General features: G+C 40.4%; 2 long non-coding RNA genes across 8 annotated transcripts in view; one reads left to right on the top strand and one right to left on the bottom strand.

Moving 5' to 3' along the window:
• LOC129697320 (uncharacterized) overlaps window positions 1–9,749 on the top strand; it is a 90,455-nt gene extending 80,706 nt beyond the window's left edge. For 3 of the 4 annotated variants that reach the window (XR_008723495.1, XR_008723494.1, XR_008723492.1), the window contains exons 2-3: window positions 7,476–7,612; window positions 9,497–9,749. This is a non-coding gene — a long non-coding RNA (uncharacterized LOC129697320). Of the gene's footprint in view, window positions 1–4,985; window positions 5,309–7,475; window positions 7,613–9,496 lie in introns of those variants that run through there. The other variant, XR_008723493.1, reaches the window with a different exon arrangement.
• Window positions 1–14,610, bottom strand: part of LOC129697321 (uncharacterized) — an 80,640-nt gene that overhangs the window by 32,098 nt on the left and 33,932 nt on the right. For 3 of the 4 annotated variants that reach the window (XR_008723497.1, XR_008723501.1, XR_008723500.1), the window contains exon 4: window positions 8,262–8,445. The exons of the other annotated variant lie outside the window; for it this stretch is intronic. This is a non-coding gene — a long non-coding RNA (uncharacterized LOC129697321). The remainder of the gene's footprint in view (window positions 1–8,261; window positions 8,446–14,610) is intronic. 4 annotated transcript variants of the gene reach the window in all.

The raw sequence follows: 14,610 nt of genomic DNA, 5'->3' as shown, positions 1-14,610 counted from the left end.
ACACTAGTCCCACTTGCCTGCATTTGGCACTTATTCCTCTAAACCTATCCTATCCATGTACCTGTCCAAATATTTCTTAAACATGACAATAGTATTTGCCTCAACTACCCCCTCCCTCCTGACCCAAAACATCATCTGTCATTTCCCTTCCACAGGTGCTGCCTGACCCACTGAGTTATTCCAGCAATTTGGGTTTTGTTCATAAGGATGGTGACCATATCTACTCAGCAGATTGAGCTGAGAATAGTTGATCTTTTGTTTTGGGTTCATCACAGATGAATCTGGATATGTTCATGGAGAGACACCTCCCATATCTCTCTAGGTGCCTGAGTAGATGTTAAATTTATGTTTTGTGTTCTTCAGTCTAGCCCAAAACTTCACCTATTCATGTTCTCCAGCGATACCGCATAGTCAGCTGAGATACTTCAATACTTTGTGTCCTTTTGAGTAAACCTGCATCTGCAGTTCTTGTTTCTACTTCTATATAGCAGGTTGTCGCCTTAGTATCTGCCTGGAGGCACATATTGGCCTGACAGGTACTGACTGTCCAGTGGAATGGTCTCAACCCGAAATGTGACCTGTCCATTTCCCTCCATAGATGCTGCCTAGCCCCCTGAGTTCCTTCATCACTTTGTTTCTTTGCTCCAGATTCCAGCATCTACAGTCTCCTATGTTTCCAGTTAATGACAGCATATTTCTATTTCTAAAGAACATTAACAAATCAGAGGTAGACACAAAATGCTGGAGTAACTCAGCGGGACAGGCAGCATCTCTGGAGAGAAGGAACGGGTGACGTTTTGGGTTATGATCCTTCTTCACCCGAAACGTCACCCACTCCTTCTCTCCGGAGATGATGCCTGTCCCGCTGAGTTACTCCAGCATTTTGTGTCTACCTTTGATTTAAACAAACCTGCAGTTCTTTCCTACCATTAACAAATCAGATGTATTTTTTTGGCAACCTGTTTATTCTTCGTCATTTCATAAGTCATTCTTATTCTTTTTATTTTGATAAGCTTGAAATGAAATAATGACTCCTCTAATAAATGCTTTAAAGGATTCCCATAATAGCGTGGGGGATATATCTGGTGTATCATTTATCTCAAAGAATAAGCCCATCTGTTTTTTTAGATATATACTCCCTTGTGGGTCTTTTAAAAGTTGCGAATTAAACCTCCAGAACGATTTATTCATAGACATTCCTTCTAATTTTAAAACAAAGGTTAAAGGAGAGTGGTCTGAAATCGCATTAATGTGGTATTTAGGATTCATAGTGTGTGTAATTAATTTTGTATCCACAAGAAAATAGTCTATCCGTGAATATGTTTTATGCACCGTTGAAATTGACATTTCATAAGTCATAAGGTCATAAATGATAGGAGCGGAATTAAGCCATTTGGCCCATCAAGTCTACTCCGCCATTCAATCATGGCTAATCCATCTCTCCCTCTTAACACCATTCTCCTGTCTTCTCCCCATAACCTCTGACACCTGTACTAATCAAGAATCTATCTCTCTCTGCCTTAAAAATATCCACTGACGGCCTCAACATGGCTGTGTTTCCTATTAATGTAAAATGTACAACAGTGCAGAGAAGGAACAGGTCTCGGCCTATGATGTCTGTGACGATCATGATGCCATCTAAACTAATCCCATCAGCTCCATCCCTCCATCCCAGCCTGTTCTTGTGCTTGTCTAAATGCCTCTTAAATCTTGCTGTCAGACCAACGCTTTTTTGTAGAGAAGTCCACATTATATAATTGTGTTCAAGAAGGAACTGCAGATGCTGGTACCTTCACGTTATATAATTGATTGAACTAAAATTCCCCATTTCCTGTGGTGTGTTTAGAATAACTGATCAGACTGAACCATTCAGTACCATTTTCTTGTTTAGCCAAATTTTAATGGTGAGGTAAAAATATTGGTTAATCTTATTAGAAGATTAAACAGTAAGGAGATATATATATGAGACTATTAAACAGTAAGGAGACATACATTAAGAAGGAAAAGGTGGATAGCAGGATATTATATCATTTAAATTATACTCGTGGACATTTGGAACAGGGCAGATGCTGCAGAAACGTAGCTGGCTTCAATGTCAAATCCTTTGCTATCTGACACTGGTGGAGATCAACTCACATTATCAAAAAATCCGAGTGCTTGTACACACCAGCATGGTTTGATCATCTCAGAGTTGAGGGCTTCACACTGGCTGTTCCGCATCTCTTGAGGAAGCCAAATGATAATAAGTTTGATAGAGACCAAAACGAACCTGACAGAAGGCTCAGGAAATGTCATGTATGCTCTTGAGCATTCAAACTATGATCTCAGCGGTCATGCCAGAAAGGAATATTTACACAGCATTATAACCATACGATGGCACTGCTACAATCTTCAAAGATGTGTAATGGATAGCAGGGATGACAGCAAGGTCCACTGCTTTCAGCTGCAGAACTATCTCTACAATGCAGAGCATGTAGATGTGACTGACAGTCAGAAACTTCTGCATTTAGCCCACAGCACGTAAAGCCACCTAACACATAACTCCACAAATACATTAAGAAACAGTGATCCAAGGCTATGTATCTTGCTAAGCTGAGCATTAATAAGAAGGTCTGGTCCCTGGCAAAATTTCCTGGTGAGCCTGACTTCCCTGAGTTTAGTCCTTATAATTCAACAGTACAAATAAGGATTACAAATCCAATCAAAAGTGCTAAAACATTTTGCTTCTCTTTTTATACCAGGGAAATTTCATAAATTATAAATAATCATGAAGAAGACTTGCTGAAATAGGGTATTGAATTTTGGACTAACTCCCAAAAATACCACCCCCAAACATAACTTCAAGTAACCGTTGCTTTCCTTCTCTCTCCAACCCCTCCCCTTCCTAGTTCTACAACCAGTCTTATTGTCTCCAATGACATTTTATCTCTGTTTGCTTTGTTGTTACCTTCTCCCAACCAACAATGATCTATTATACAATGTCCTTGGTCTCCATTCGCTTTGCCCTGTTTTCACACCTTACACTTCCTTATCTATGCACATTTCCTTATCTTTTTACCTCCCACTCCCCTGACATCAGTCTGAAGAAGGGTCTCGACCCAAAACATGACCCATTCCATCTCTCCAGAGATGCTGTCTGTCCCCACTGAGTTACTCCAGCATATAAACCTTCCCAATGCGACTTATGATTGTCTGTGGCCAGACAATGTTCAGGTTTTCCTACTGTAAAATATAGTGGAAATGCATAAGGTTTAATCAAGCTTTCTGTCGTGGATGTTTCAAAGGTTTCAAAGTTCTTCGAAATACCAGTTAAGGTACAGTGATATGTGAATTACTATACAGCCACACTCAACAAGACACACAAATACATAAAAGTTAACATAAACATCCACCACAGCAGATTCCCCACATTCCTCACTGTGATAGAAGGCAATAAAGTCCAATCATCTTCCTCTTTATTCTCCCACGGTCGGGGCTGTCAAACCATCCATCGTGGCGTTCGAAGCTCCCGCAGCCAGTGGTCGAAGCCCCCGCGTTGGGGCTATCGAAGCTCCCACATCAGGACAGTCGAAGCTCCCGCGATCAGGGCAGTCGAAGCTCCTGTGGTTGGAGCTCCTAAAGTCAGTCTCTAACCAGAGACCGGGAGCTCCACGATGTTCAAGTCCGCAGGCTCCCGTGGTTGGAGTTCAGAAGTCGATCCCCGGCAAAGGGATTGCGAGCTCCACGATGTTGTCCACAGGCTCCCGCGATTGGAGCTCCCGAAGTCGGTCTCCAGGAAAGGCCACTGACTCCTCAATGTCAGGCCACATTGCAGACGTAGATACGATATGGAAAAAAATTGCATCTCCGTCGAGGTACGATTTTAGAAAAAGTTTCCCTCAACCTACTGAAAACTGCAGGATACTTTGTTGTACATTACCAGAATTAGTACTAAATAAATGTTTCCTCCATCTTTAGAACATTTAAATCAAAACATATTTAATCATTCCAAAGATGGAGGTAACATTTATTTTAATTTTCAAATAATTTCAATAAAATCGCTGAAAATACAAATATATCAGTCCCCACAAAACCATTCCCTTCCATTGAGATCAATACAGGAGAACTCCTTCTACCAAGTGCAGCATGACATGATGTTTGAGTGAACTCCCAAGCATAAGCAGTGGGGAACTGAAGCAACTTCTAGTTGTGCTACTGAATTCCATTAAATCACTGATGTCCAAGCGCAATTACTGAATCGCCAGCAAACTGATAGCAGATTTAATACTACCAAACTCATGCGTATTTACAAGAAATTGTAAACTTGCTGGCACCTACACATTTTGATCAATTCTCTGAGATCATGTCACAATCAGTGACATGTTGCCATTATCATTCATGTCAGTGCTAAATGTGAGCTATTATTGCAAAGCGGCTTGTATGAGCCCGCTTGCACAAAATTGGTTGCCACAATTTCTGTACCAAATTGGTGACCATACTTCAATAGTGTTTGATGAATGGAAAGTTAACAAAAATTATTTCTAAATATTTCCAGTTTCCAATTTTGCTCCTATCACATGTTCTTGTGAACATTAAAAAAAACAGGTATATGGATAGGAAAGGTTTAGAGGTATGTGGGCCATACATGAGGGGTGCGACTATTGCATATGGGACACCTTAGTTGGAATGAGCAAGCTGGGCCAGAGGGCCTGTTTCCATGCTGTATGATCCTGATTCTAATTCCTATATTACTTTGTGATGCTTGGTTAGGGAAAATTAACTAAATCTACGACATGATTGGCATTTTAAATGCAAACTTCAATTGTTTAGTTTTTACTTTTGTAAACAAAAATTAGATTTTTATCAAGTAGCTACATCTACTGAAACAAGATTTTTGAATCTATCATATTTTTTAAATATTGGATTAAATAATAATTTGAAAACCATATTAGTATTTTTATTTCAAGGATTTGCTTGGAAAAGAATGCCAAGGTAAATTGTGTCTTATTTTGTCTGTTCTTTGTATGTATCACGTAAGGAAAACAAATTAGTGAGTCATCTTAGAACTTGTAAACATTCACTTGCACTAATAGATGTAAGTGTAATGATGCTAACCAATGCAGATGATTTTCATTACTCTTTCCTCCCACCAAAGGCTTGAAGTCATGGCAAGTTAAGCTTAAGATTCTCAAGATTCCCCACAACATAGCAGCAATGCTTTAGAGAGTTTGTGCAGCTTGTTATGAGGGATGCCATGCATGGTTCTTGCAGTGTATATTTTCATTTCGTCTGAATACTTGGCACACTCTAACAGTAAACAGAGGTCTAGGTAAGCACGAGTGGAAGTGCTCCAATATACTGAGAGCACGCAAGGATTTCCACCTTTTTTGTATTTTTCTAGCTTGAGTATCAATAGCATACTCGTTTCACTTAACAAGCTTTTTATTTGTTAATTATTTTAGATTTAAAGAATGCAAATGCGTCATGCCCTATTTAAAGTATTTGGATGCTTAACAAATTTAAGATTGCAAAAATGGAAGCATAACGGTTGCAGAACAGAAAATATTTAAAGCAAATCCTTGATGTTATTACCTAATAAATCAAATACCATTTTACTCTTTGAATGGTGTAGCAGAATTCCAGATATCTTAATAGTCAAGCTATTCTAAGTATTTTAATAAGTGCCATAATAAAAGCTAACTAGCATTCACTGCCAATAATGTTAAGCTAATTGTATCCATAAGTATGCATTAACATTTAATTCATTCTAAGAATGTCACCACAAATGACAAGTGTTTTTATTTTAGTATAGAAAATAGTAATGGCAATAAAAAAATATTAATGGTTACATTTCTCTTTTGTGTTCCCTCTTTCTATTGATTTAAAAAAAATAGTTTAAATGTTTAAGAAGTCCAGCAAAGGAATGGAATGCAAATCAAGTATTTTAAAGAGCTTATAGTTGTATAGTGCCTTTACCATTTTCTGATGTTGCCTTGCATATACACCAAAGCTGTTTTTCCCATGGAATCAGAGATTTTTTTATGAACACTTTTCTCACTGCACCATTGTTCCCCATTCTCCCCGCCCCGCACCACAGACCACCTTCCAGTAAGCAACATATTCAATAGGTTCTCTATATTTATTCAAACAAGCCAAACATGAGTTTAAACCTTATTTAAAAAGCAACAATTCTCCATCAACAAAACAGTCCCAAATTTCCAATAAATTAGGTATAAATTAGGTTTCTACGTTTTTATTTTCGGAACTTAAGCATTTATCATTAAAAAACAAAATTTCTACGTTTTTAATACATTTTTTGTACCGCATTTTTTTTGCTAAATTAGAAGTAAAAAAGTGTGATTTTTTTTTTAAATCTAGAGAAGGATATTAGACCCTAAAAAAAAAAAAAAATTCTAACATAAAGGTTGTTTTTACCAACCATTTATTATTTAATTCATATAAAGATATAGAATAGAGAAACATAGAAACGTGTTGGAGTAAGAGGAAATCTCGGCAAACATATTGTTCAGGCAGCATTTCTGGAGAAAAAAAATATTTTTTTTCTTTAAAGGACCAAATTAAATTCATAATAAAGATATAGATAGAAGTAAATGTTGGAGTAACTCAGCAGTTCAGGCAGCATCTCTGGAGAAAAGGGGTAGGCGACATTTTGAATCGGGACCCTTCTTCAAACTTTTCGCTTAAACCAGCATCTGTAGTTCTTTGATATTAGAAAAAATAATATTTTACATTTGCGTTCAACGATAATCTGTGTTAGTTCCTGAATAAAGGGCCTGTCCCACTGTACGAGGTAATTCAAGAGTTCTCCCGAGTTTCCCCTGATTTGAACTCGGAGAATTATGGTAATAGCCGCTCGTAGGTACTTGGGGCTCACGTGAACATTTTTCAACATGTTGAAAAAACTTCACAAGCTTATCGCGTTTCCCAAGTACCTGCCGTTAGCGTTAAGAGCCACTAAAAGACGTTCCAAGCTCCGAACTACCCACTACGTACATACTACGTACTTACCATGATTTTGATTATTTTTTTTAACTTGGGAGAGCTCTTGGATAAACTCGTATAGTGGGTCAGGCCCTTTACTATTCAAGAATATTTTATTTTCATGTTTAATGTAACTCTCCAACAGTTGTGTCATACTTGGCCATTTTGATGGAAGTCCAAAATATCTTCTGATAATGACAGTTAATAATGCTATCCTTTATATAGATTACGTTTTGGATATCATTGAAAAAATCTTTAACATGGAAGAAAATTAGTTCAATCCTTCATGACTTCTTTGGTATCAAAAACAAATTGTAGATGGAAATGTAATTATTTTTCTGATCAACCACTGAGTGTTCTGTACCAAAGTTACTGTTCATAGAAATAACAATCCAATTTTACACTAATCATTCTTCATGCATTCTGAATAACTTTCCATTTGCTTGACAATGGTCCAAAATGATTAGAAGTGAATGGTCCCCTCTATTTTCCAGGAGAAAGATTTAACTTGTGAAGGGAGAGATTTAAAGGAGACTTGAAGGACTAACTTTTCACACAAAGCATCGGTGGAGCTGCCTGAGAAGGTGGCAGAGGTGGATACATTAACAACGTTTAGGAGACATTTGGACAGGTGCATGGATAGAAAATGTTTGGAGCAATACATGTTAAAGAATAGACATCTTAATCCCTATGGACAAGCTGGGGAATAAGAATCTGTTTCTGTGCTGTATAGCTCTGAGACTCAATTGTTAAACTCAATGTGTCCATTTTTCAATGTCTTTAAGCTTAAATTCAATAATTTGCAGCAGCTATGTTTATATATTTTTCCTGCTGCAGTATTGCATATTCGCTTGAGGTGATATGAAGGGGTTTATATGTAATTATGCCTATTTTACATGTCATTGTATCAATGAAAATTGGTCTTATTTCACTTGCAATATAAATAATGCCTGAAGCCTGAAGATCACCTCAATGTGCCTTTATTCTGAACACAAATCTGTCCCAATGTCAGCCAGATTAACTTTTTTCAAATCTTGTCTGAATTTTAAGCCTAGTTATCAGGCCCATTCCATGTGTTCTATTTGCTTTCTAATGTTTTGTTAGCCTTCGCAACGCCGAGGGTGTGTTGGGGATGGTTCCCGTTGGCTAAAAGATGAAACCAGATGTCCATCTGACCACTTATCTGGGCACTATTAACTCTACAGTATCACTCAAAAGAAAGTAGGAAAAAAATTCTTACCCCAGTGTCAAAATAACAAAAAAATGAACTGACTATTTACCTGCCAACATCTCCGGCTGCTTGTGTCTCCTATCTGTGGTGTTCTCAGTATCCCGCCTGATCCTGAGTTCCTTCAGTCAGTCAGGAGCTGAAGCTGGACACAATTCCCACAGGGACACTGGAATATTCCCTGTTCGCTCATATTCAGAAGGAGTGGGATACCATTGCCTTAACCGCCATCCCTTCTGCACTAGAGAAAGAGGAATGTTAAAAAGTTCTTACTTTATCTTACCTCCACCCTCTGCTTAGTCTCATTGCCAATGCCTCTTGAGCCCAAACCTCAGCTCTTATCCCTCATTCACAGCACTAACAGCCACCCACCCCCACAACTATGCAGGACATTTGACAGCACAAGTTTAATTCCAAAGGCTAGGAGCAAATTAATAATTCATTGTTCATATAACACTTCAGGATATCCTGACTAGAATGCCAGTTGATAGATAAATGATGCTTTCTGACAGAAACAATAATAACATTTATGTTGACTTCATATGTGTCAATATCCTAAATAATGCCAATGGGATCAACTGAGAAACAATGAGAGGAATTTGAGGATCAGAACTGAAAAATTGGTCACGGGCAGAATTTTCAAGTTTCTCTTTTCAACTGACTTTTCAACTGCTTAGATCTCCAAAATAGGAAAAAATAAATTCACAGAAATCAAGAGAAGGAATGCTGGGTTGTTCAGGCTAGAGGTCTTGCAGAAAAGTATTTATAATCTTTTGTAGATTTCATTTGTTGACTTGTAAAACAGTGGGGGCTCATAATGACTACCAACCACAGTGCTTTGCTGCTGATTATCGTTAATTAATAAATTGGTCTCCTTGCCCTTTGAGCAACATAGAAATCTATTTATACATTTTGTGCCATTTCAATGTGACAAATATGTTAAGAATACTTTACCCTGCTGAATCATGGAAACATAAACAAAAGAACATGTAAAATAAAATTGTATGGATTGAATGCTTATTCAGAATCTGGCCAAATTATGGGATGTTCATAAGGACATAAAGCCTAACAATTGGAGCTCTTGCTTTTTTCAAAGTGCCGAACACTTGCTGCAAATGATGTTAATATTATTGTGACATGGCAAAGAAAATCACTCAAAGTGACAAAAGTGAGTGAAATTTAGCACCAAGGCATTTAGTGCACATATATTTGGCAAAACAATACCTCTGTTAGAACTTCTCTGCAGAGTTTGCAGCTGTTATATCATTGATATTCTCTCTGTTATAGGAAGCAAGTTGAAGAATCGCCACAGAACAGCGGAAGGACAGTGATAAAAATGCAGGGGATATGGAGGGATATGGCATCCTCCATTATGTCTACAAACCCATCATAACCCATCAAACTAGCTTGCCGGCTCCTATGCCATCCGTGGTCACCAACTATTGCAAAATGCATGCAGATCAAGAAGTCTGTATTTGTCGCGCACAGCTCAAAACATATTTTAATAAAAGGTTGGAATTGTAAAAGTTGAGAGAGTTAATTGTCGTATATACCAGAAATACTGAAATTCTTACTTGCTGCAGCTATACAGGCCCGTCAATGCAAAACACACGAATAAATATGCAATTATCAATAAAACATAAATTAATAATCAGTAATACCAGGTATTAGTGCAAAACTGAAGTTTGTGGTGCAACCCAAGCAAAGATCACAGAAGATCACAGTTGCTGAGGTAGTGATTAGTGTTGTGCAGCGTTCAAGAATCTGATTGGTGGGAAGAAGCTGTTTCGAGGTGCCGTAGTCACGATACACATCCGGAAGGCTTGTCGGTTGGCGGGACCTGTAACCGCCCGAAGGCTCGTCGGTCGGCAGGACCAAGAACCAGCCCAAAGGCTTGTTGGACAGCGTAACAGGAGGGAGCTGGAGATGTCGGGCCCTTGGAGTGGGCCATTAGGAGGGTGAACCAGGGTCCGCTGCGGGGAGCACCACCGGGACACAAAGATTGCCAGGCAACAAGAGGAGAGAAACGTCAGTTCGCAGGAACTGCTCCAGTACATCGATGACGCGGGCAAACCGGACTTTGGACATTGAATAATAGAGCTAAAATGTGTAACACATGCAACGAGAATTTCATTGCAATTGCATATGTGACCAAATAAGGCACCATTGAATCATTGAATTTAACAATGGCATTGAAGCTGCAGCTGGTTACACAGCCAGGGGTATGGAAAGAGTAGAACAAGGCCTGAGCATACCACCTTGACGTGCTTCTGTGTTGATGGTTATCAAGTAGAAGGAGTTTTGGTCATGTTGATTGTGGCCTGCCAATGAGGACGTTGAGGATCCAATTGCAAAGGGAAGAGCAGTGACTCAATTTTCTGAGTTTGCTAAAATGTTTTGAGGGGATGATGGTGTTGAACGCTGAGCTGTAATCAATAAACAACATCCTGATGGTTCTTATTGTCCCCTGTTGCGAATTGTAGTGGGTCCAAATCCTTGCGGTATAGACAATTGATATAATAATAATAATAAATTTTATTTATGGGCGCCTTTCAAGAGTCTCAAGGACACCTTACAAAAATTTAGCAGTTAGAGGAAAAACATGTAAGGGGAATCAAATAAATAGTAGAGACATGACTAGTACACAAAGTAAAGACAAAATACAATTCAAAACACAATATGAGGCAATTAATGCACAGATGAAAAGGGAGTAATGTTAAAATTGTACAAGGCATTGGTGAGGCCAATTCTGGAGTATGGTGTACAATTTTGGTCGCCTAATTATAGGAAGGATGCCAACAAAATAGAGAGAGTACAGAGGAAATTTACTAGAATGTTGCCTGGGTTTCAGCAACTTGTTACAGAGAAAGGTTCTGGGTGTTAGGGCTTAATTCTTTGGAGCGGTTGAAGGTTAAGGGGGGACCATAGGGGTTTTTGAAAATGATGAGGGGGCCGAGTACAGAGTTGACGTGGGGAAAAGCTTTTCCCACTGAGAGTAGGGGCTGATAGCAACAAGGGGACATGGACTTGAGATTAAGGGACTGAAGTTTTAGGGGTAAAGTATGAGGGGGAACTTCTTTACTCAGTGAGTGGTAGCTGTGTGGAATGAACTTCCAGTGAAGGTGGTGGAGGCAGGTTCGTTTTTATCATTTAAAAATAAATTGGATAGTTATATGGATGGGAAGGGAATGGAGGGTTATGGTCTGAGCGCAGGTATATGGGACTAGGGGAGATTATGTGTTCGGCACGGACTAGAAGGGTCGAGATGGCCTGTTTCCGTGCTGTAATTGTTATATGGTTATTATATGGTTATATGGAGGGGGACGTGGGGCTAAGGATAGGCAGAGGTGAAAAGATGGGTCTTGAGGCGGGACTGGAAGATGGTGAGGGACACGGAATTGTGGATCAGTTTGGGGAGGGAGTTCCAGAGCCTGGGAGCTGCCCTGGAGAAGGGTCTGTCCACAGCAGCGGAGTTTTGGAAAGCGATGGAGTGGAGACCTGATGGGACAATGAGGGACCGTGAGGGAGGTTATTGGGAGGGAGGGGCAGTGAGAACGGGAGGGCAGGATGGTGGAGGGCTTTGTAGGTGAGGATCAGGATTTTGTAGGTGATCCGGTGGGAGATGGGAAACCAGTGAAAAACACTTGAGGACCAGTGGATGTGATGCCAGGATTTGGTGTGGGTGATGAGTCGGGCTGCTGCGTTCTTAGACCAGTTGGAGTCGGTTCATGTAGGGGGAGCTGATGCCAAGTGAAGTGAGTTGCAATAGTCCAGTCGGCCAGGAGATGAAGGCATGGATTAGTCTTTCAGCAGTTTAGGTTGAGAGAGGGTCATGAGTTTGGCGATGTTGCGGAGATGAAAGAAGGAGGTTTTGCGACATGGCGGATGTGGAGGGACAAGGGACAGGGTGGAATCAAAGATCACGCCAAGGTTGCGGGGGAGTTGGGAGATTTACAAGACAGTGGTGCCATCGATGGTGAAGTGGGTTATTGGTTTTGCTGATGTGGCTTCCGAGACCTATGAGCACAAAGAGTCGCGCTGTTGAGTTTGAGGAAGTTATGTTGCATCCATTCCCTCCAGCTGACAAACAGGAGTTGATATGGGAGTGGGGGGGGGGGGGTTGGGGGGGATTTAGTGCCGAGGTAGATCTTTAATCATCGGCCATAACAGTGGAAGTCCAGGTTGAACTGGCGGAGTATCTGACCAAGGGGAGGATGTCCATGATGAAGAGGAGGGGGCCGAGTACGGAGCCTTGGGGAATGCCTTGAGTGACTGTGGCTGTAGCAGAGGTGTGGTTGTGGAGAGAGATGAAGTGGGATCTGTTGGAAAGGTAGGAACAGAGCCAGCTGAGTGCAGAGCCTTCAATGCCGAGGTCTTTGAGTCTGGTGAGCAGGATGTTGTGGTTCACTGTATCGAAGGCTGCGCTCAGGTCGAGGAGGATGAGGATGTTGAGGGAACCAGTGTCAGCAGAGGTGAGGAGGTCGTTGAGGAGAGCAGTTTCTGTGCTATGGAGGGGGCGAAAGCCAGATTGGAGGGGTTCAAGTAGGTTATACGCAAGGAGGTGGGAATGAAGTTGCGACGCAACTATACGCTCCAGGGTTTTTGAAAGAAAGGGGAGGTTTGAGATTGGGCGATAGTTAATGAGAGAGGAGGGATCAAGACCAGGTTTCTTTAAGAATGGTGTGACAGCAGCAGTTTTGAAAGGGGAGGGAACAATTCCTTGGAACAATGAGGAGTTGAAGAGATTAGTGAGGTAGGGGCAGAGAACGGGGAGGCAGGACTTCAGCAGGGGAGTGGGGAGAAGGTCGAGGGAGCAGATATGTGTCATGAACAACCTCTCAAAACACTTTAACACCATGGATGTTAGTGCCACCGGTCGGTCGTCATTCAGGCTAGTCTGTTGGTCATTAGGCTTGCTCTTCTCGATAAAGGGAGTTTCAGTGAATTATTTAACATTATGCTGGCCATTGAAAAGTTTTGTTTACCTTTTTGAGTTTAGTTTATTATTGTCATGTGTACCGAGGTGCAGTGAAAAGCTTTTGTTGCGTGCTAACCAGTTAGTGGAAGGACGATACATGATTACAATCAAGCCATCCACAGTGCTGTCGGAGTAGGGATTTACAAGAGTGGAGCGATTGTAATGCGTGATTGCAGATCCACTTCTGTGACTAGCGCACAAAGAGTCGCCTGGGTTGGCGCCATCTTGGATTCATTCCCTCCACAGAAAAGTGAGGCTTCTGTGTGGGAGACATTGTGGGTAATGCTAAAGACCCTTTAATTGCCATTTTATTTCAAATGAACTGCTCCCAGTTTTACTGAAGACCAGTCCATTCAAAATTAATTTTATGCACAATAATCTTTAAATCACAAAAATGTGATTTATGCACATAAATCTTTAAATCAGTCCAGTTACTGAGTATGAATATTATTTCTATTTACAAACAACCTATTATGAAATATGAAGCTAACATTTAATTATAGGCAGGATTGTGTCTTGACAAACTCAACATTATAGACAATAGACAATAGGTGCAGGAGTAGGCCATTTGGCCCTTCAAGCCAGCACTGCCATTCAATGTGATCATGGCTGATCATCCCCAATCAGTACCCCGTTCCTGCCTTCTCCCCATCTCCCCCGACTCCGCTATCTTTAAGAGCCCTATCTAGCTCTCTCTTGAAAGTATCTAGATAACCGGCCTCCACCATCCACTGAGGCAGAGAATTCCACAGACTCACAACTCTCTGTGAGAAAAAGTGTTCCCTCGTCTCCGTTCTAAATGGCTTACCCCTTATTCTTAAACTGTGGCCCCTGGTTCTGGTTCTGTGGCCTATTCTGTCATATTACAATGTAAACACTAAGTGCAACAAATTAAATGTTTACTCTTTTCATAATGTCTTTGCAATGTATTTTGGCATTTTTATTACTGATTGTACTTCATTGTTTGTGCCAAAAATGTGAACTAAACTGAAAAACACGCTTCTCTGTTGAAGAAAATGTTCAAAATAGCTCGTTAAATGAGCTGCATTACATAATATCACAAAGAATTAAGAAAATCTGGCTTTGTGAGTTCACAGCATTTTTCTCGAGACAGGTAAGGGATTCAATGAATAATGAAACATATCAGCGACGTTAAGAGAAATCTGTACACAAAAAAAATCAGTAGATTTGCTGCCTAAGCGCCAGAGACCCGGGTCAATCCTGACTACGGGTGCGGTCTGTATGGAGTTTGTACGTTCTCTCTGAGACCGTATGGACTTTTTCCAGGTGTTCCAGTTTCCACTCACACTCCAAAGGCATACAGGTTTGTAGGTTAACATGCTTCGGTAAAAATTGTAAATTGTTCCTAGTGTGTGCAGAATAGTGCTAGTGGATGGGGATCACTGGTCGGCACGGACTCAGT

The sequence above is a fragment of the Leucoraja erinacea genome, chromosome 5, assembly GCF_028641065.1.
Source record: "Leucoraja erinacea ecotype New England chromosome 5, Leri_hhj_1, whole genome shotgun sequence".
In the NCBI taxonomy this organism is placed as follows: Eukaryota; Metazoa; Chordata; class Chondrichthyes; order Rajiformes; family Rajidae; genus Leucoraja; species Leucoraja erinaceus.
The sequence above is the reverse complement of the archived record's forward strand: the minus strand, read 5'-3'. Positions and strand labels throughout refer to the sequence as shown.